At 42.6% G+C, this 23,607-nt stretch overlaps 1 protein-coding gene and 1 non-coding gene across 2 annotated transcripts in view; one reads left to right on the forward strand and one right to left on the reverse strand.

Annotated features, from left to right (window-relative positions):
• Nucleotides 1-13,609: 13,609 nt before the first annotated feature.
• On the reverse strand, nt 13,610-13,736 carry LOC113832334. The gene has a single exon (XR_003479555.1). It is a non-coding gene; the product is annotated as a small nucleolar RNA SNORD22 (small nucleolar RNA).
• Nucleotides 13,737-15,934: 2,198 nt separating this feature from the next.
• The window catches only part of Adgrf5 (adhesion G protein-coupled receptor F5), a 95,009-nt gene continuing 87,336 nt past the window's right edge, over nt 15,935-23,607 (forward strand). Inside the window, exon 1 of the mRNA XM_027387457.2 lies at nt 15,935-16,138. The gene's annotated coding sequence lies outside the window, so the exon portion shown is untranslated. The remainder of the gene's footprint in view (nt 16,139-23,607) is intronic.

The raw sequence follows: 23,607 nt of genomic DNA on the forward strand, positions 1-23,607 counted from the left end.
GGTGGATAAGAATTATATCTGTGAAGAGAAAATTAATAGTAGTAGTAGTAGTAATTATTATTATTATTATTAACACTATGTCATATTATGTCTTTGCAAAAAAAAAAAAAATTAGCTTTAGGGAAAGAAGTTACTTCCACTTTTCCCAGGCTCAAGCTTTGTTCTTTTTCTCCTTCCTGAGGACACAATGTCTCTCAACCTAGAAATGGAGAGTGGGACAACCAACACCTCAGTATGTTCTCCTTTGAACAAACAGTAATAAACATGCTTAAAGATTCTCTTGTTCAGTACTGTGGGTCCCACTGAAAGTTTTCAAATAGAAGTTTTGAAAGCAAGTGTGTTTCACAATCTCCCAACTCTATATAGCAGTTGTTGCAATGGAAAGGACATTTCCAGAATTCAGTTAAGTGTAAATGTTCTCGGGGAGTCTGTCTTTCCAGAGTGGAGATGGAGTTGTGGCTGTGGGTATAACTATGTGTGTAAATATGAGCCTCGTGACGCAGACAAGTTCATCCAATGTCTGGATTCTTATCCCAACTGAGCTATGCATCTGAAAAACAGCCAAGGAAACTTTCTGAGGTCCAATTTCCCTACTCATTAAAGAAGAGAGGTGAGCATATTCTAGGACATAGGCTGTCCCTTCCATGCCTGCATGAGCAGCGAACATAGATGACCCATTGTGTTTCTACTCAACCTAAATAGGGAATAAAATTTTTCTTAATTAAATACTACCAAGCTGCAACCAGTTAAGCAGACCTAGGTATCTCCGATGTAACCCACATATGTCTCCACAAGGAAATAAAAATCTAAGGTATTACATCTGGGAGCCTCTCGTGTGTGCGTGTGTGTACATGTGCATGTGTGTGTGTTAGCAGACTAAACCTTGAGACAAAACTGAGTGCATTTTATAATTTAATTCAAGAAATAGTATTAAAATGAGACAATCAAAACATGCCTTTTCAATGAGTAGATAGAATTCTTAGTTTTCCATTGCTAATTCATTTTATCCTCTGAAAATTAAGTACCTGGCTGAAGTAACTCACCAATCTAGGAGTCTTGTACATTGTGTAAAGAAATGCTTTGACAGCCCTTAAATAACATGTAACTACCAGGCATGGCTACTTTATTGTCAATTCCCTCAGGCTGGGGGGACCAAGAAAGTGTTGACAGGGAACTGGTAGCATTGGCTTTCCTTTTCTTTCTCCAGTGTGGAAGGCTGCTGTCTAATGCTTTCTCACCCAGTTACCCACTTTCCTGATGCTGGGAAGAAAAGCCGCATGCCCAGAACATGAGTCATTCATTACTCATGAAGCAAGATCTCTGAAAGACTGGGAGCCTCAGAGCAAGTTGTTTTTTTTAATATATGCATGTGATTTTAATTCTACAAACTCAGTGACAATGCCTTGTGTGTGTTACATCATGCTAAGGTTGCAGGGAGATTATGAACAGAGCCTAAGAGGCTCTTGATCTTTGTGAGGGGAACGGAAACCACAACAGAATGCAGCCAGATGAGAAAGAAGAGTGTCTCCCCAGACTGACAGGAGGACTGGGCAAGCCTTCTTGGAAGCCCTAAACTTGACTTTGAAGAGTGTGCAAGCTACCCAAGAACTAAAGCAAAGCTGAGATGTCAGAGAATGAGTGTGGACCAGTGTTTAACCTTGAAGAAAGTGGCGCCCCAGTGGGAAGCCCATACTAAAGTCTACACATGGAGTATGGATGGCTCAGGCTAGGAACTATGTACAGATGCCAATGTGTAGAGGGAAGGCAGGAAAGTCTTCACTGAGATGCAAACATCTGGACGTGACAGCTGGTGTCATTCACAAAGAGGACAGGAAATAGTTGAAGCTTACACTAAATGACTGGCACATAAGAAATGGTTGTGTTAGCACAATGGTGGACTAGGGAACATGACTTGCTTAACACTAGGATAGGCATCTCAGGGAGTGTAATTCAGAAAGAACTTGCCATGTTATAAAAAATCGCCTTCCTTTGAAAAAGCCTAGAACTTTTGCCTTAGTTTTTCTTGATAATCTGAATGGTTTCATAACATGGTTTTTGTCTTTGAAAAAATTATCTACAAATATAAATTCTGGAGTGGATCTTAAGATACCTAATGAATGATATCCATGAAAACAATTATTGACTTTCAAGACACACTAAACAAATCAAAATAAATAAACAAAATTACATTCTTGTCTTTGAGAAAATTTGATTTGTAGCTAATGGGTTTATATATTCTACTTCAAAGACAAAGCATATGTTACTATACTTCACTAGGAATCTATTTTCCAAGGTTAGCTGTAGGGCATGAAGATGGCTGCTTCTGGAAAAACTTAGGCTTTCAATAAAGAGAACATGGAGGACAAATTTAAAACATCAAACAGTAACTAGCAGAACTGGAAAACAAAAGTTGGACAAACAGAAAACACTCAAGTAGAATTTTGGCAATTAGGGAGCATTTTAAAAAGAACAGTACTATATCCAATATTTACCCAATCATAATGGTGTTTTGTGATAATAAAAAGACAATATTTACAGAAAATAATGAAAATTTTTCAGGTTAACTAGGCATGCTTTTGAAATTTGATGTTAAACTGACCAAACACATGAGCTTGGTTTAAAAAATAATCATCTTACCTAGATTCAGAACTTTCACTAGGGCTGTTAAATAATAGCTACTAAAATAAAAATTACTGTATAAAAATTAATGACCAGCTAAATTATGCCATCATTAACTGTACACCTACAAAGTGGTTTTAAAAAACCTTCTAGTTGAAAAGATGAGAAGGTAAAAACTTACAAACGCTTCCTGAGATTTACATCTGCTGTTAAAAAGTTAAGAGTTTCAAATTTTATAAAAAGTTGAAAGCACAGCTTACCATTTTAGACACTGGTTTAAATGCCCATTGAGAATGCAGCCCAGGGATTTTCTGAAGAAAAAGAAATATGTTGGGATGGATATTCAGCACAACTTATGCTTCTGCAGTGCTGGGGATTGGACCCAATGTCCTATGCATACTAGGCAAGCATTCTTCCACTGACTATATCCTTGGCCTTTGGCATGATTTGAATTGGTTTTCAGAAGACAAACTCTGAACTCAAGCACACAGTACCATGGGACAATTCAAATGCTGCACAAGGTGTTGTTTGCATTCACCAAAAGTTAGAATAATAAGAAACTAAGCCAGATATAACATTGGTAACATGTATGCAATCCTGTATCGTGGGAGACTGAGGCAGGAGGATGGTGAGATTGCAGCCAGACTGAGCTACAAAATAAAGTCTAATTTGGCCATATCATCACTCATAGACATAGCATGAAAACAGTGTCTGAAAGCCATCAACGTGATTTTAATCTGTTTTAATTTATGCTGAGATAGAAGCTCACTATCTAGCCCAACTTCTGCTAAAGCTCATGGTAAACATGTCTCAGCTTCCCTTATGTTGGGATTATGGGTGTCCCACCATGCCCAGTCTAGATTAATGTAGACAAGCTATCAGACATACATGAGAGCACCATAAACAGCAAACACTTTCAGGCAAACAGCAGTTCACAGCCATCATCAGGCTATAGGAATTTAAGCATGAGTTGTCCACATTTTATCTAGAATGGACTGATGGGTTGTGTGTTGATTTCATATGGTCTGTTAAAAATATTAAAAGAATAATCTATGTTTTATTATTTTATATATAAAAGGATTCTAGATTTTTAAATGTTTTTAGACATGGTCTCACTTAGCCCAAGGTGAGCTCAATCCCCCTGTCTAGGTAAGGATGGCTCTAGGCTCCTCTTGCCTCCACTTCTGAAGACAGGCACCATCATGTCTAGCTTTTTTCTTTTCAATTTTCAATGAAAAATAATACATAAGGCACAAATGTGGCATTCCAATAAAATCAAAAGCTTTGTGTGATCAAATGATCTTGAAAGAAAGGTCTATCAGGCTTTTCTGGTCATGAAAGATTTAGAGTGTGGTATCCATTGATGAGAAGTTTGAAGAAATGCCAGATACAGTGTGATTTTCTGTCTTCTTCCATTCCAACTTTGAGAAACTCTGTGATAACGTCAGAAATTCTGAGTGAATTTCTAGATGTACAAATTCTCTTCCCTCAGGTTCCTGCCACCTGTAATCAGACATGCTTCTCTTTACTACAGATGACAACCAAAGGGCAGGAATGAAATCAGTAAGGAGTTACACCATCTGAAGGGAAGCAAATCCTGGTTTCCAGTGAAATTAGGGCAAGTTCAGTGACCCAACACAGAGTGTGGGATAGGACTGGTGGTGTCAGCAGAGTTATAACATCTTACAAGAGGAGTTGTTGGAATCTTGAGACAGTGCCCAGTTTCATTTCTGTTGCTGTGATAAAATATACCTCAACAAAAAGCAACATAGAAGAAGAGAGGCCTTATAATGCTTACAATTCCAGGTTAGTCAGGATTAAAGGGAAGTGAAGGCAGTACCTCAGATAGCAAGTCACATCACAGTCAAGATCAAGAGCTGATAGAAACCAATGTACTCATGCAGCCCACTTCTGCTTCTAGCTTCCATCTACCTTTCTCCTGTCTCATAGCACAGAAGCCCCTCCTAGGGAATGGTGCTACCCATAGTTGGCTGGGTCTTACTACATTAACAGTCTAGATGATCACCCATAGACCGACGCACAGGTAAACCTGATCTACAAAATCCCTCTGTTGAGTCTCTTCTCAGGTGAATATATGTTGTGGCAAGTTGACATATAAAAAGCAACCAGCACAAATATGAATAAAGAACATAAAATGTTTCTGTTGATCCTGAAAAGTGAAGAGCTGAGAATGAACTGATTCTGTGAGAAGAAATGATGGGTCATTGAGGCCAAGAGCACAGGAGTCATCCCCTGCGAAGGATGAGTGAATCTTCTGTGAAGTGTGAGGGTGAGTTTGACAATGGTAAATCACAGGAAGCGGTTTCCATCTGAGGGCAACCCACACCCTGGAGCAAGTGCTCACCCACAGAGACGCTGAAGGCAGCTCATTCCAGAACATGTCTCATTCCAGAATATAAAGGACAGGGGGGAAATGGTTTCCTCAGATGTGTAGTATTTATAGAAAATACCCAGTAACTAAGACCCAAACAAAGAAACAGAACATTCTAGAAAGTGCATTGAACTTTGAGATCTTGTCAATGTTACATGTGTGCACTTTTCTGTCTACTAGCTCTGAGTCACCAGTGACTCTGCAAACAAGGCCTTTCAGTCAGTAACAGAAACTAGTCTCCAGTCTCCTTGTCTATTCCATCTACCTGTTGGCCTCATGCAAGCTAGCATCCACAGTCATTGATAAATATATTCAACAGTGGGTGGGACAATGAGGGCTACGGGGCTGACTAAGATGCAGCAAATATGCTTAGAATATAGATTAGACACACACACACACACACACACACACACACACACACACACACACACACACACTGGGAAGTTAAGATGCACAAGCTCCTGATGGGTGCTTCTTTTAGATACCTTAATTGGGTTGGGTAGAGGTCAAAATTGGTACCCACTGAACACTTGTAAGCATGAATGAAAATAAAGAGGCTGAACTTCTGTGGGTTTTGAGAATTTAGCACTTCATAGAGTAGTGACAGATGGAACCAGACAGGGAGCAAGAAAAGATGCTGGGAGGCCCAGGAAAGGAAGAGGTACCCGGTCACAGCCATAGACCAGAGTCAGGAGAACGCCTCTGTAACCATCACCAGTCACAACACATGGACAGAGTCATGAGGAGAGCACCACCATACCCAACTCCAGTCATAGCACATGGACAGAATCATGAGGAGAGCACCACCATAGCCATCTCCTATGCAGCAAATTCAGGGGGGAACTTTAGGACCTGGATGATCAGTGAACACTTAAGAGGTTTCCTGAGGTATGACCTAGCTATCATTTTCTCTTTTCTCTGACATTTAATAGAAGTCTGTTTTACTCAACAGTATTATGCCAACTGGGCTTTGGGAAGTGGGAGGTTGTGGTTGCAGAAACCAAGAACCAAGCTGTGCTGTCAATTATTCATTGGGGTCCCAGGGAGGATGGCACTGAAGAATACAACTTCCCTTTTGGAGAATCCCAGAGGCTTGAGAGATACGGGATGAGACAGATTTTCCATAACAGAAGTAATAAGAACTGTAACCAATCATTTTCATTCTGGTTTTTTTGTTTGTTTGTTTTGTTTTTATTTTATGTTAAAGAAGAGTTATTCAGTCATACACAAGAACAAAATTCTATCACTTGCAGGAAAACAGATAGAATTGGAAATCATGTTAAGTGAAATAAACCAGACTCAGAAAAACAAATACGTATTTTTCATATGCGTGATCTGTGGGTGGGTTAGGGTTTTGTTCATGAACGTAGATCTACTAAGGAAAAGTGGATGGTGGAGTAAGGGAGGATTAGTAGGATGGCTGTGATCAAAACACATTATATACATGCAATGAAAGTGCCATAACAAACCCCATCTGTTGTTCTGTACAATTAACACAGGCTGTTAAGGAAACAAAGCACGGCAAGCATCCATGAGTTTTGCATTTAGAGAAAATTGGTCAAGTTCACCTCTGTCAAAAGCATGTAGTATCTTAACTAATTTTTGGTACTCTGATTTTTGTTATTTGAACAGACAGGTTGTAAAGCCAAAGATCTAGAATGTAAGACAAAAGGCCAGGGAGACAGCTCAGTCAATAAAGTGCTTACTGGGTAACAACCATGGTCTTCTTTGTTGATGGGTTTGCCATGACCATGAGGTAGTAAGACATCTCTAAATAGTTATCTACATGGCTAGAATGCCTATGAATTCTGTTTTAAAGATCCCTGTTTGGTGACACGAATGTCCTTTCCTTATCAAAGTCATTGGTCCAAACATAGACCTCTTTCCCTAGACCTGGTCAACTCCTGTCCTCTTGGCTTGTATAGTCCTGCCGTAGGCTTTGCCATCTGTCCTGACTGAAACTCCTAATATTCAGCTAACAGTCCCACCATATGCTTTTGTTCTTGACACATGCTGTATCTATATATGACTTCAATATGATATTTGACCCACATCTGTGGCACGCACTGATCAAAGCCACTTACTTCCTAACCACGTTTTTTATATTTATAATTTGTTTGTTAGTGGTGTGTGTGTGTGTGTGTGTGTGTGTGTGTGTGTGTGTGTGTGTGTGCCAGAGGCCACAGAACAATTTGTGGGAATCAGTTCTGTCCTTCTACTATGTGGGTCTAGGGATTGAAGTCAGGTAATCAGGCTTGGTTGCAAGTGCCTCTACTCACAGAGCCATCTTGTTGGTCCTCCATACACCTCTTTACACCTTCCCAATTCCTAGTGATCACCATTGCCCCCGTCTTAGTTACTTTTCATTGTTGTGAAGAGACAGCATGACCAAGGCAATTTATAAGAGAAAGCATTTAACTGGAGACTTACCTATAGGTTCAGAGGGTGAGGAACTTGGAAGCAGGTATGAAGGCACGGAGCTGGGAGCTTACATCTTATCCATAAGCTAGACTCAGAGAACCGGGATGACTGGGGATGATGTGGCTTCATCCCCAATGGCACACCTCCTCCAACAAGGCCCCACCTCCTAATCCTTCCCAAAACAGTTACAATAATTAGGAACCAAGCAGTCACATATGTGAGCCTATGGGGACCATTCTTCTTCAAACCATCACACCTTTCAAAAGGAACTCCTCTCCGCTTCTATACACTAAAAACAGAACAAAACAAAGCATTTATAGACTTGTCTTCCTATATTGGGTTCATGTTACTTAACATAAATATCATCTATTTTACTACAAATGTCCAGGTTTCAGTGTTACATGTGGTGGGATAAAACGCCAGTGTGTGGAGTAGCCTTGTTTTTCTTACCCATTCTCCTGTTGCTGGGCACCTAGGCTGATTCTGTATCCTAGCTGTTGTGATCTGTGTTGCAATAAATGTGGGCACACAGGTATCTCTGTTTTGCTGGTTTGCTTTTCTCTGTGTATATAACCAGAGGTGAGTTAGCTGGGTTACATACCAGGTCTATTTTTAGTTTTCCAAGGACTCACACCTGCTTTGCACAGTTGCTGTACCAATCTGCATTCTACCAACAGTGTGTAAGAGTTCTGTTTTCTCTACAACCTTACCAGTCTCTTTTTTCTACTTTTCTGTCTGTCCCCCTCTCTCCCTCTCTTCCTTCCCCCCTCCTTCCTTCCTTCCTTTCTTTCTTTCTTTCTTTCTTTCTTTCTTTCTTTCTTTCTTCATTCCATCCCTTCCTCCCTTCTTTCCTTCTTTCCTCCCTCCCTTCCACTCTCTCTCCCTTCCTTCGTTTCTTCCTTCCTTTTTGATTTTTGCCTTTTTTGATAATAGTCATCCTTACTGGGATGAGATGTTATCTCATCACAGTTTTGATTGGCATCTCCTTGACACTTAATGATATATATTATTTTTCACATAGTGTTGACTGTTTCTTCTTTTGAGCACTGTATATTTGCCCATTTTTCAGAAGTAGGTTTTTGCTTTGTGTTGTTGAGTTTTGAAACTTTACCATCTCTCAGTCAGCAGATACTTTCTCCCATTCTCCAGGTTGTTTCTTCAGGCATAGTTTCCTTTGCTAAAAGAAAGCTAGCTCTCTCTGTCTCTCTGTCTCTCTGTCTCTCTGTCTCTCTGTCTCTCTGTCTCTCTCTCTCCCAGTGTAGTACCCTTTCTTTCTTTCTTTCTTTCTTTCTTTCTTTCTTTCTTTCTTTCTATCTTCCTTCCTTTCTTTCTTTCTATCCTGAGCTTTTAAGACCCTACCCAGGAAAGCCAGTGTTTGCACCAATGCCTTTAAGTGTTCCCTGTGCTCCAAGTTTCAAGTCTTACATTTAGTTCTTCCATCCATCTTGAATGGATGCTTATATGGGGTGAGAGATGGGGGTTGAGTTTCATCTTCCCTGTACGAACACCAAGTCTTCCCAGCACTAGTGGTTAGATGCTGCCCCTTCTCTGGCTTAAGCCATTGGTAGCACTTCTAAGAGCCAGTTGACCAAGGATTGACAACTCATTCCTAAGTTTGTGATGGTTATATTGATCTGTGTGTCTGCCTCTGTGCCCAGTACCATGCTGTTCTGGTCACGGTGGCTTTGTAGTTTGTCCTGAATCCAGATACCAGGGTGCTTACAGCTTTGTTCTTTTTGTTCAAGATTGCTGTGGTTATTCAGAGTCTTTTGTGCTTCTACATCAATTTTAGGATTTATAAACTAAAGCCCTGCAATAGAATTGTAGATGACCTTGACTGTGGACATTCTAACAATGTTAATTTTTCTCATCCTGAAACATGAGGTTTTGGTTTGCAATTTCTTTTTTCAGTATTTCAAGAAGTCTTTCCTTGGTTACATTTATTCTTAGTGTTTTATTTTTTTTTTTTTTTGGTATTTGTTGCAAATGGAATTGATTCAATGATTTCTCTCTCAGTAAATTCATTATCAATATTTAGAAAAGTTATTGGCTTCTGTGTATTGATTTTAATCATTTTACTTTACCGAATTAGTAATCTTTTGGTGGAAGTTTTGATGAAAGTGGTTATATACATACCATGACTTCTGTCGATAGGGATAATTTGATGTCTTCTGTAACTGTATAGTTTTGATTTCAGCCCCTTGTCTAATTGCTCTGGCTAAATAGTCTAGTACTATGTTGAATAAAAGTGTCATCACTAATCCCAGAAAAAATGATCTTTTCCTCTTTCTTACCATGTTGGCTATGGATTCATCATCTATATCGTCTTTGCTCTATTGAAGAACTTCTATAGCTCTTTCAGGACTTTCATCATAACATGTATGGGGACATGTATGAGCATATGTATACAAGTATGAATTCCATGTGTTTTCACCTAGAGGCCTCAGGTCCATGTCAGGTGCCATCCTCTCTCACTTTCCCCATATTTTTTTCAGATAATCACTGTCAACTAAGAATTAGCTAAATAACACACAGAGATTAATATTAGGTGCAAATGCTGCTGGCCAATGACTAGGATTTGTTATCTGCTAGCTCAGTTTTAATTATCAACCATAACTGTTAAACTATATATTTTATAAATGTATATTATTGAGGATGTCAGCAGCAAGCATCCTGTATTCCTGGGCTCACATGGTGACTCTCCCTCTACTACATTTCCCAGAATCCTCCTCGACTCCTAGTCCTACATATCTTGTTTTCCTATTGGCCAACAGTGCTTTATTCATCAACCAATAAGATAAACAATAAGACCCTCCCCCCATCAATCAACCTTTCACTGTTTCCCACTTCTGCCATAGCAAGCATGTACCAGTTACCATGGCCAACTTTTTTACTTGGCTACTGGGAAAACAAACTCAAGTCCTTATGCTTACACAGAACGCAGTGAGCCACCTCCACAGCCTTTTGGTGCTGGATTTATTGAGTGCTATTTGACATCTATTGAGAACACCGTAATCTTTATCTGTTGTTTTGATACATTGTTACACTTATTGATTTGCATGTGTTTAACCCTCCTTGCATGCCTGAAAAGACACCAACTTGACCATGACAAAAGACATTTTTATACACTGTTCAATTTGATTTGCAAACATTTTGCATACATATTGGTATGTAGTTTGTTGTTGTTGTATCCTTGTCTAGTAGTAGGGTGGTGCTGGCTTCAGAATGAATTTGGAAGAGTTTCTTTTATCTCAATTGTAGAGAATGGCCTGAGAAGAACTGGGATCAACTTCTTTAAAAGTTTGGTAAAATCCAGTAGCGAAAGCTGGTGCTGTGGCTCAGTTGACAGTGTTTACCTGAATGTTCATGACTTTGGGGGTCATTCCTAAGCACTGAAAAAACTCATAGGAATTCAGTTTTGAATCCATCCAGTCTCTCTTGCCTCTCTTTTCAAGATAGTTCATTAAGGGATTAGAGAGATGGCTGAGCCAGGTGGTGGTGATGCATGCCTTTAATCCCAGGACTTGGGAGGCAGAGGTAGGTGGATCTCTGTAAGGTTGAGACAAGCCTGGTCTACAGAGTGGGTTCTAGGACAGCCAGAGGCTATATAGTGAAACCCTGTCTTGAGAGAGAGAGAGAGAGAGAGAGAGAGAGAGAGAGAGAGAGCACTGCTTACTCTTGCAAGAGGACCCAGGTTCAATTCCTAGCACCCACATGGAAGCTCACAACCATCTGTGACCTGTCCCAGGGAATCCAAATAGCCTTTTCTGGTCTCTATGGACACTGCATCCACTTAGTGCAAAACCATACATTCAGGCATAACACCCATGCACATAAAATTAAATGGGGTTGTGGAGGGGAGATCAGTCCTTGTCACAACACCCTGAGGGTTCACTGGGAGATGATGATTTGAGACCCTGTACAGGTAGGTTACTTATCTAGTGGGTTATAAGCCTGAGGAGATTATGATACTTCCTAGTAGAACTTGCTGGAATTCTCTACATGCCTTCACAAGACAGACTCTAAGAGTTGTAGAGCCACAGTGGTGGGTGCTGGGTATTTCTGTTGCTATCTCAGCTGTCTGCACCTTACAAGGTTCCAGTCTCTCTCTTGCTGATCTCCAGGCCTTGCCCACAGTCAATGACCTCAAAATGTCCCCATACACCTGTTGCTTTGATTCTCTGTGCCCGAGCAGGTGAGAGCTAGGTGTTCCATTTGGCTACTTGTCCTCTTGTCATTTTACTTCAACAATCAACATGCTTTGTTTGTCCTCTGCTTTTATTTTAGATAGTCAGGCACCATCAGAAACAAGTCCTAACATTTAAGGAAAGAGCCTGCCATTGGAAATTGTCGAAACAACACACTGTCAGCTATGTTAACATCGCCCTTCTTTCCAAGGATCATTTTCAAAATGGCAAAATCATAATACTTACCTTAATATGACATATATACACAACAGAGGTTGCCTCTAGCTCATGTGTTAATAAAGGGGGGTATAAGGCATTTACATTTGTCCCAAAGAACAGGTATATTTATACATAGATGGTCATAAAGGCAGAACTGCACTTGCTATTACGTGCACAGCTGGATAATAGTTATAATGAATGAAAATATAGTGAAATATAGTGAAAATTTATCAGAATAAGTGTTTGTACAGAGGGGACATTGATTAAACTGTACCCCACCAAACAAAATGAATTTCCATTTCTAAAATGAGAATCATTTACTGTACCACTAGTTTCTGTAAAAATAATTACAAAATGGCCAAAGATAATAAGAAAGACAGGCCCCTATAGAGTCATACCCCTTCACTGAAAGATATCCAAGGTGCTACTCAGCATTCTGCTGACAGGATGATCCTGGGTTTGTTCCATTTTAACATCTTCCACTGTCTTTCCCAATGCTACCATTTTTAATAGAAACAATATCCACTAACTAGAAGCCAAACTATGAGTTGCTAAGAAAAATGCAAATAACTCAGTTAATTAATACCTTTGCTTTATTTTAGATATATGTGCATGGGGCTGGAGAGATGGCTCAGCAGATCAAAGGGCTTGCTGTTCTTCCAGAGGATCCAAATGTAGGTCCTAGCATCCACATCGGAGGGCTCACAACAGCCTGAAATTCCATCTCCAGGGGATCTGACCCCTCTTCTAACCTCTCCAGCAAGGCCCTCAATAGGTGCATGTGCGCCCCCTCCCAACACAAATTAAAAAAAATCTTAAAAATCTTCCAGTTCTGAGCACAAAACTGGCTACTCCGAGTGCACGTGACTGGATTGTCTTCGCACATGCTGGCATTGCTTGTACTGAACCAGGCAGCCCCGAGTGGAGCTTCTCAGCTAAGAACGGCCTTTGTAAACAGACAATGTGACCACTTGATTCTGGAGTGCCACGGGAAGGAACCCAAATGCTTGCTTAGAAATTCCAGTGGTGACTGTCGTGGACATGTTCTAAACCATAAAATGACAAATGATTGTGTGGCTTTAATACTGCTTCGGAGTCCAAGAAAAATGCAATGGCAGCCACTGAGCTGTGCTCTAGAATCTCCCTCAGCCTGGTGGAGAGAGAAAAGATGAAGAAATCAAGCTGGAAGCACAGTCTGCCTTGACGCTGCCCTTCCAGGAAATGCTGCTGTGCGATGGTGAAGGCCCCTACCTTCCTGTCTCCTTTCCTTTGTCTACTCATCCCTTCTCTCCAAGTCTCCCACCTGCCATTGTCTGCTTCCCCCTTCTCTCCTTGTGTCTCCGGGACCCATGCTTCCCCTCACCCTTACTAACTTTAATCACTGTTCTTCTGAGCACATCTAAACGTTTTAAAGACTTATATTGACTTTCATTTATGTACATGTGAGCCCCATGCGTGCCAGTACAGAAGGAGACCAAAAGAGCGTGGAACTAGTTACAAGTGGTTGGGAGCCACCCCATGTGGCTGCTATGAACCAAACTTGGGCATTCGGGGAGAGCAGTGAGTGTTCTTAATCTCTCTGGCTCTATAACCTTTGCTTTTAAAAAGCTAAGTTGAGAGAAAAGATATGCAAAGCCCCCTTGGCAGTCCTTAAAGCTTGAATCCCATTTTTAAGCATCTTTCCCTTTCCTCAGACATGGAAAAAAAATGGCTAAGCTTGTGTTTCGAGAAATGCTGACACTTCCTTTTTCTTTGCATGAAAATTGGGATGAACCCAAGACAATTCCTTTTGGAATAAAATTTCCGCTTCTCCCCAAGCCAGATCAAATGTGTTCACCTTGCCAGTTGTATTGGATTGAGGGTAGAAAGTGAGACACATGAATGTCCCTTCACTGAGAGGCAGGGCTAAATCAAACATTTTATTTAATTATTTATTTCTCGCCTACATGTATGCTTGTGCATCTTGTGCATGCCTGGTCTGCACAGAGGCCAGAGGAGGGTGTCAAATTCCTTGGCACTTGTTGTTACAAGCCATTGTGAGCCAACATGTGGGTGGTGGGAATTGAACCCGTGTCCTCTGGAAGAGCAGCCAGTACTCTTAATGACTTAGCCATCTCTCCAGCCCCAGCATGTCTAACTCTTAAAGATTCATTTTTTGAATAGTGGCCATCATCTACTCACAGCCTGCAAGGACATAACAAACTATGGCATTTTAGTAAACATGAAATGCTGATAGTGTTTCCCGGGAAGACACTGCACTCCATCTGCCAGAGTTTAAACTGTAAAACCTTAACCTCGATATGTGCTTTCTTTCTCTTCCTCCTTAAGATCCTATGTGATGGTAATTCATACACATTCTTCCCAGGCACTCTCGACTTACAGATATCAAATATTTCTGAGTCATGTATCCTGGAGATATGGTTTATACCTCAGAGAGTGACAGAGATGGGGGGTCGGAAGACGGGTTTCCTGGCTTTGAGTGTTGTGAGGGAAGTAAACATAGTTGCTGGGTTATTAGAGAATGTGTTTGGGGGGCTGTGAGAGTCAAAGGACACTGAAGCAAAGACTCTGCCTTCTGTGTAGACTAATTCCCAGAAGTGAAGAGAGGTAGGAAAGGAGGCGATGAGAAGAAGAATTACACAGGGCACACAGAAGGGAAACGAGGTAAATCAGGATATGTTGTTCTATGTCATGGTGAAGTGTTTGGCTTTTCTTCTTAAGGCGGTACAAGATTCTAATCATGGGAAACAGATGATGGAGACTGTTTTTAGGGCAGTTTCCCAGGTAACTGGTGTTGGCAAGGAGTCAACTGGTGTGATTTTAATTGACACTTTGTAGTCTGTTACCTGTTGTGCGACATTTATACACTGTATGAAGATGTGTCACTGTGATTGGTTTAATAAAGAGCCATTTTAAATGGCCAATAACTAGGCAGGAAGAGGTTAGGCAGGACTTCCAGGAACAGAAAGGACTCTGGGAAAAAAGAAAGGTACGTTGCCAGCCAGAGAAAACAGGAGGTGCAAGATAGGAGAGGTGGTAGAATGTAGACTAATATAAATAGGCTTTAATATTTAAGTTGTAAGAGCTAGTTAGGAACAAGCCTAAGCTACAGACAGAGCGTTCATAATTAATAAAGATTATCTATGTCATTATTTATGAGCCCAAAGGAAAAAAAAAAACCTGACTACATGTATCTCTTCACACGCCCAGCATTTCCTTCCATGGACAGGCTTCTAATATACTTCACCCCACAAAGCAAAATAGTAGAGTCTAAGCCTCCTGAAGTCAACTCATTTAGAAGTCCGAGCATCTTCCTATACCTGGGACCAGCTTGGTGGATTACTCTGCAGTTATACTGAGCCCTGTGCTCACAGAGGCCTCCCTCCTGTCCTTGGCTGAATGCTCTATTGCCACCATGTTGGATTTTTACACTTTGGAATGAGTGCCTTTCTTTTTCAGCTTACAAAGAACTTCACACTTGATTAAGAGAGGGCCCTGCTTGCCGCAATCTATGGAGCGTAGAACGCCCTTCAAGCCCTGGCACAAGAATGGCTTGAGAATTATTAGGATTTTTTTTTCTCCCCAGATTAATAAAGACTGTCACGAGCCTTTCCATAAACAGAGCAGTGCTAGCTTCTCCTGAGGGCAGGGAGACCCTCTTCCTGAGCCTGTGTTGACATGCTTCTCACTGGCTGCTCTGCCACACGACATCTGGACCATGGCCAGGAGCTGCATGGAAGAGGAGGAAGGCATCCTTGACTTTTGCAAAGTTAAACACTTGGAGAAACTTCAGCTAGAAAGGACTTGGTTAAAGATAAAGGAAGCTGGCCTATGAGCTCCCTGCCTGCTGCCCGCTTCTCCTGATTTTCATGGTTCTTAGCATGTTTATTCTCTCCTCTCTCAGTGGCCAAAAGGACAAGTTTAAATTTCTGATTTCCTCTGGGGAGCCTGAGAGAGGCAAGAGGCACCAAATACAGGAAATCATGTGGAGAGAATTTCTCATTTATTACAGTCCCCAGATTACTTCCCTTCCCCAGCCTCCGCCCCCACCTCCAGCCACACGGTGCCTCCCAGTTTCTTCCTGCCCTGAGGAACAGCCAGCCACAGTTCACCTCTGCCCTGAGGTCTGGAAGCCTATGTGAGCCTGGGAGCATCCAAGTCTGATCTGGAGAAACTCTACCCTCCTCTGGTTGCCTGAAGGAATGGGACGCTCTTAAGTTTCCCCACTCCTCAGAGGTCTTGGGGCAGATCTTCCATCTAGGAGTAAATGTGAAGAGGCTGCCCACTGCTGAAGAGAAAGGTAGGAGCCTGTGTGGCTGTTTCTTTTTGTCTCCTTGGATGTGAGAAGCTAGCTAGCTTCTCTAAAGCAAAGGCTCCCAGCACTCTGCCATGTCTGCCTGTGCTCGACCTGTGTGCCTCCTGGAGATCTGCTGGGTTACAAGATTGTGTGGGCAAATAGTGGCAGGCAGAGGGTATTCTGGTTGGTTGTTTTGAGTTCATGTGTCTTTGGCTAGAGCATAGTGACCAGCGTAGTACATGAAACACAAAGCCTGACTCTTGTTTTCTTTGGAGGAACATCTCATTAGGGGTTGTATGTTTTGGCTTCTGTGTGATGAAGGGGGAAATGTTGTACTCTGATTTGCCTTTTCCCTGCTGTGCAGACCTTTACCACCATTGTTTTGATTAGTTTTCAATTTAGAAATATATCAAGGTGGATGGTGAAGATGCTAGCAACAGCACGGTTGTTTCTTGTTTACAAAACCATGCTTTTTATTTTTTAAATAGACATACTGTTCAGGGATTTGGTGGACATCTGTGTTTTCTTTACAGAACTTTCTTGCTCTTCCTGAGAGTTCCTAAAATAGGTATCCAGTGATAGCTACAAAGCCTGGCTTTACCTGTTTGGCGTGGAAATTCTTTTGCTGGTTCTTTACCTGGCCACCTTGGCTAGATGTTAGTGGGGTTCAAGATGATGCAGCTGAGACCCGGAGAAAGGCGAGGCAGATTCAGTTCCTGGAGTTCTGAATCGCGTGTTGAGAGCTTATGCTGTATAGCTCCATGCCCCCCTCATAACCAGCCTTTCCTGGAGGAGAGGTACTTGCTCTGACTTCAAAGACTATCAGCCAAGGAGCTGAACTCTTCCCTCTAGCTTCCTTGGTTTAGATGCTATTTATTTATTTATTTATTTATTTGCAGCTGTGTACTTAGCTTTGGTATTGCCTTTTTCCATCCACCCTCCATATCTTGCTACAGAGTTCTTGGCAAAATGTAATTGTGATTTTGTCATTCCCCACCTGGGCTGTGTCTTCAAATCCACATCCCTCAGCCTACAGCTCTGCTACCTACGGGGCACCAGGGACCATTTGTATTGGGCATCACTTAGGGGCTCCTTAGAAATGCAAACCCCCATCTCCATGTTCCTGGGTGGGAAACACATATAATAAATCTTGCCAGGTCCTGCCTGTAGGGAGAGCAGATGACTCTTTCAAGGCCTGCTCCATAACTAACCCTGCTAGCCTCACCTCCCACCACCTGACTCCTCGGCTGTGCCTGGGCCACTTCCCTCATCATGAGATCACCCTGCTGCCCATCAATGTCTGGGTGTGCTTCTGTCTCTGCTTGGATACCTCCGCTCAGCTTCTCCCCAATTACCCATTATAGCCTTATTTTCCTCTCATTCAGCCTCACATTCAGTCCACCCCCCCCCCCACTAAGCACCCTGGGGCTTCGGGTTTTATGGCATACAGAGTACAGTTGCTATGGGTTTTCTCATCCTTGACTAGACTCCGGTGTTTTGTTTCTGAATCCATGGCACACACGGCAACGTCTGTTGTATCATGCATATCAGTCATCATTATCTGACTTCCTGAATGAATGAATGAATGAATGAATGAGGGAACAAATGAATGTGTGTGCTAGCTGAACAATTTAAATGAATGATCAGAATGAGATGTATAGTAAGAAATTTTCCAGGAAGACTGCCAAAGTCTATAACATCTTCCCGTGCTCCTTTGCTGAGAATTTGCTGGATTCGGTGACTCGCCGAGTATTTTGAGGATCTACCATGTGCTGGGTGGTTGTTTTTGTTTGTTTTATGTTTTGTTTGGTTTGAAGTCTCTGCGTGCCTCTGGATAGCTAACCTCTCTGGTTAGGTACTTCCTAACCCTGCTCTCCATTCTTTTCCCACACTAAGTCAGGGATTTACTTTCTCAGCCATGCGTCTGGAACACCCTCTGCCTGTCAGGCAGCTGGTAGTGCAGTAGGAACATGATGACAAATGAACCCATGTGAACCTGAGCAGAGGACCTTTCAGCATCCTCCCTCCTACTCTTTGCCCCCGCCTGCAAAGAAAAGAAAGAAAGAAAAGAGAATGAGAAAACAAAGAGATCTGGTGGCTAACAAATGTTAACACGTGCAACTAAGGTCATCGGGAGGTTTAGGACAATGACGTCACTCAGAAAGACTCCCAGCGTTTTGTGGAGTCTCTGGCTGAAACACCTGTACCTGTGCCTGTCTTGCCAGGTGACTTTGGATCTACACCCCTTCTCTAAGCTGTGGTTTTGTGCAGTGTTGAACAGGGCTGTGTTGGTGTCACTAGGTGGACAGAGGTCACTCTGTGTACAGAGGTCAGGGTGCCTCTGCTCTCACACGGGCTCAGGATAAGAGTTCTGAGAGAGGTTCTTATGTGTCCCAGGCTGGTCTTGAACTATGTAGCCAGACAAGTCCTTGAACTTCTGATGTCCCTGCTTCTACCTTCAAGTGTTGGGCTTCCATGTCTGCTTTTGTCATGCCCAGTTTACGCTGTACCAGAGATGGAACCCAGATTTCCTACATGCTAAGCAAGCTCACTACCATCTGAGCTACACCCCCACCTCTCATGATCATTTGAAGGGCAATGAGCTCTTATTTTTTGAGGCAAAGTCACAAGGAGACCCTAAGGGAGTCATTCTGTCACTCTTCCCTTAACGCCAGCCATAGATGTTCACATTGCCCTTTGGTACCTTTTTTTCCTAAGGCTCCATCCACATAGCAACAACTCCAAGGGAGCTGCAAGAAAAACAAGCCTATTGACATGTTCCCAGACCCAACCACCAGACTTAAGGTGCCACAAGAGCTCAGGCGTTCTCAAGTGACTTCTTTCCCTGTCTTTTAACCCTCTTTTTCTTGACCCTCTGCCACTGCAAATTTCCCAATAGATGTCTCCGGGACATCCAGAATTCTTCCTTGCTTCCTGTTGATCACACTGCTCTACCTTTCACTTACTACACTTGTGTACAACAGCCCTGCAGCTCCTCAAATCTGCAATCATCTCTGTAAGTAATAAGCACTGGTTTTAGTCCTAAAAAGGGATGATATCCTGCTCTAGTGAATGGCCATACATCATCTCTCTCTCTCTCTCTCTCTCTCTCTCTCTCTCTCTCTCTCTCTCTCTCTCTCCTCTTTGTCCCCTGTTCTCATCCTTCTTCCTTCTCCTCCTTCTCCACCACCCTTTCTGGAGACAGGGCTGCATGCTGACCCCCATCTTAAAAAAATAGACAGGGAGGAAGGAACCTTGAACTCTTGGCCCTTCTGCTTCTAAGTGCTCGGATTCCAGTTGAGCGGCACCTCACCTAGCTGAACATTTAAAATTCCTTGCTGTTACTTTCTTAAATAAGTAATTGTACCTTGCTAAATCTTGACTTTGTTTCTGAAAATATATACTAACGCACAAGGTGAAAAGAGGATTCCTCAGCAAACATATGTAGCAAGTTGCTTGGCTGAAATGTGCCAGTGGGGAGCTCAGTGGCTCAATGGCTAAAATGCTTTCCTTGCAGACTGGAGAACCTGAGTTCTCAATCACCTACAAAAACCAGGCATGGCCACGCACATTTGTAATCTGTGAGGAAGGGGAGGCACAGTGGTTCTCCAGAGCTTTCTACCTCCCCCCCCCCATCTAACCTAATCAGTGAGCTCCAGGTTCAGTGAGGAGAGCCTGTCTCAAAAAGGTGGAGAGCAATTGAGGGGACACCCTGAGGCTGGACTCTGGTGTGTGCCAGCCTGTGAATACACCCAGTCACACTGAATAAAAGAGCTATCCCAGATCTTAAAAGAGGCCAAGATGGTGAAAGTGACAAGGGTCACCACAGAGCAGCTGAAGGACACCAGGTATTTGAAGGAAGAGTTACATGCTGCAACTTGTAAAAGTTGCCTTCAATTACTTAAAGGTCTCTGGCGTGGAAAAAGAGCAGGCCGCCAGATTTCGGGATAGAAATTATAGGGTAGTAGATTTCAACTCAATTTGCGTAAGGATTTACCCATCATCAGAATTGTCTAAAAATGGGTGAGTTCTCCTGCAGGGGATGGGGAACACCCTGTCCTGGGAAGCATTCCAGCACCCCAGGAGACCAGCAGCCAGGGTGTTCCCAGAGGGATGGCTGCCTGGGTGGGGTCTGAGTGATGACCTAGAAGGTTCCTTCCCTCTCTTGAGAATCTCATGATGTCAGTGCCCTAATCCAAGTCACCAGATAAAGGACTGAAAAAAAAAAATCATTAGCCTGGAGTGACGTGAGCTGACTTCTCACTTGCTAGCTGTATTTTTGACTGCAATAACTTAAAAATAGGATCTTTGCAACAATTGATTAGGTCGGACTTCCAGGAAAAAGGCGCAAATAAAGAAATGAGAACAAAGAGGAAGGGAAAAGTTCACCCCAAACCACTCTTAGGTCACTCTGGAGCTTGACTGTGGCTTGGTCCTTGTGTTACAAACACATTCTTATTTGGTGGGAAACTGCAGTGTTTGGAGATATTTTCAGGCAACATAGAATCAGGGAAATATTGCATGCTCCTTTTCTAGCTCCTTTTCTAACTACGAAACAGGAGTCCTACATGGATGCACATGCAAGCTAAAGATGTCTTAGCTACTCAGAAATCTAACTGAGGCATATTGAAGCTAAATACTTCCATGCTGCTCTGATGCCCTGAGTCTGGTGTCTGACCTCTAGGGAGAGAGGAGCTGGCTGGGGTGGGCTGTCTTCTCTAATGTCAGGTTCTCCAGCCTCCCACCCACCTTTTCTCCTTGTTAAAAGGACCAAATTGATCACAGCCTCTGTCACCTGATAACCTGGAGATTCCTAGAGACGTGAGAATCAGTGTATGTGGGCACAGGCTGACTAAACTTCTCTGCTAATACGGACTCTCAATAGACTTGGGAGAACTGGCTCTTCTTGAGGTCTGTTTAGGACCCTCACATCCTTCTAAGGATGCTGGGCTGCATTCCAGCACGCCTTTGCTTCCTATAATCAGCCTCATGCTGCGATCCCAGGGGAAGGGAAAAGAACAGCAACCATCCTCTCTACAGAAAGAGTACTGGTGAAGGCTGCAGTTTTTCATGCAGAAACAGAGGCACAGTATAGTTTATTCTGCAGGTTTACAGAGGTTGGCTTTTCTTAAAAACAACTGTGTAATAAAAATTCCCTTTGAAATATAATCAACAGTGCAGGGCCACAATCTAGAACCTTTGCAGACCGATGTGTTTATTTTTAGATGCACTTTGGCTACACAGCACAGCAAAGCAACTGTCTAACATCCCCAGCATGGCCCTGGGAATTTCCTCTAACAAGGCTGTGTTTCCGCCCATTGTTGCAGTACAAAGGGCAGAAGGAGGCTTGAGTGGAGACTCTTGTTAACCCCACCTAGAGGGAAACATGGAAGCTGTCATCCCCTTCAGTCAACTCAGTACAAGTGCAGGGGGTCAAGATGGAGGTCGTCCTCCATGCTAAGCAAATGCAAATGGGGAGACAGGTCTGACTGTTTCATCTAAAAATATCTCAGACACCGGCGATGGCAATTCAAAAATAAAAAAGTCTGCTTTCTATTTGCAGCAAAAGATATACCCCTCATCAGGACGGGATGCTGGTTGCTGATGGAGTTTTGATACAGGGATGACATTTGAGGAGACAGTTGAACTGTATAACAAAGGGACTTTTAAGCATATTACAGTAGAAAGAACATCTTGAGAGCACACACACTGCCCCAACATGCCTTCAGAGGTAATTGCTAATGCAAGCAGCAGGTCCCTGAGTCACCCCTTTTGTAATTATTGCAGGCGTTGATTTGTTCATCTTCAAGACAGATATAAAAGGTCTCACACCTTATTAGTTTGGGGATAAATAAACTAATATATTACAAGTTATCTGACCTTAACTAGACTTTTGCTGAAGTTTTTACAGTATGATTCTACTATGCTAAAAGTTCCTTAAAGTTCCTTGTGTCATTTCTATGAAAGTATTTAACAACCATCTTCCAATACTTTCCTCTGTTTTTTTGTTTTTGTTTTTGTTTTTTTCCACTACTGTAGGCAAAGAAGCCCTGAATGCCATTTAAGCTGGGTATGACTCACAGGCTTCTAACCTTAGCACTAGGTTAGGCTGAGGCAGGAGTGTCTTTCCAAGTTCAAAGTCAGCCTTGGCTACAAAGAGAGTTCCAGGATACCCTGAGCTACAAGGTGAGAACACGAGTTTAGTCCATAGAACCTCTGTAAAAACATGTATATGGTGTAACCTGTGTGTTCCAAGGGCTGGGAAGGCAAAGTCAGGCAGTTCTTCAAGGCCCTGCTGGCCAGCTAGCCTAGCCTTCTTGGTGGACTCTAAGCAAATGAAATGCTGCTTTTCAAAAAGCAAGGTGGATGGCCTTGAGGAGTGACAGGAAAACTTGTCCTCTGGCTACCACATGCATGCTCACTTGAGAGTGCGAATGGGCGCACACGCACCCTCACACTCAAATTCCAAAATCAAAACAAAAACTTATTTCACTTCACTGTCCATTCTATTTTAACCACTCTCTGCACATCCCTGAGGAAAGGTCTCAGCATTGTCTAAAGGTTCAGTGCCCCTGCTTGTGTCTGAGGGTCTCATGGGAAAGGAAAAGGTGGGTCTCAGGCCTATATGCAGCATTCCACACCTGCCCTGGTCCATCTGTGGTCCTAATTCCAGGGACTCAAGGCCCAGCCCCAGCCCCGGCACATTCAAAGACTCAGGGAGCCAAGGGAGTCTGAATGTTGAAAGTGCAGCTCAGTGGAAGCTAGGATCCCTGGGCCCTGTCAGCAGGTGGCTATCCAGGCCTTTCCAGGTCCTCAGGTGCAGAGAAATGTTGTCTGTCCCTGTGATGAGAGTACAGGAATGCTGGTAAAAATGCCTTTCTGGGTTGTTTTGTTGGCTGAGTGTTTATTATCAGACACCCCTCAGGGGTTCACAGGGCAGGTTGCAAAGGTCCATGTGAGGCCTGGGAATTTCCTTCCATAGAGGCCATACTTCCTCTCTTTGTTGTGCCTCAAAGAGCAAGTGGAGGCATTACTAGAGGTCCCCACTTAACCTCCTCCTGTTGGTGCCCGTGGCTCTTCACAGCTGAAGAAAACACACCGGAAAGTAAAAAGGTGTATGCATTTCAGCCGTATGTGTGTTCTTGCAACATGCCTGAACCTGTGCATGTGTGTCCATGTGCTTCTGTGTGCATACCCATGTGTCAATGGAGAAGAGATAATGTGTAATGCATTTCGGAAGACGAATTTTCATTCACAGGTGTATTCATGCACCATATCGTTAGAACTGGTAAAACTACTGCTTTTGTTACATAATAGCATTTCTATTAAAATGCTAATTCAATTTCAGTTCTTCTTCAAATAATAGTTGAGTTCCACATTGTATTGACTAAAGCAGAGGCATGACAAGTTGAAAGATGTTTTCATTAGACAACAGTGATTTACTGAACATACTTCCACAACACTGTTAAGCA

This window comes from Cricetulus griseus (assembly GCF_003668045.3).
Source record: "Cricetulus griseus strain 17A/GY chromosome 1 unlocalized genomic scaffold, alternate assembly CriGri-PICRH-1.0 chr1_1, whole genome shotgun sequence".
Classification (NCBI taxonomy): domain Eukaryota; kingdom Metazoa; phylum Chordata; class Mammalia; order Rodentia; family Cricetidae; genus Cricetulus; species Cricetulus griseus.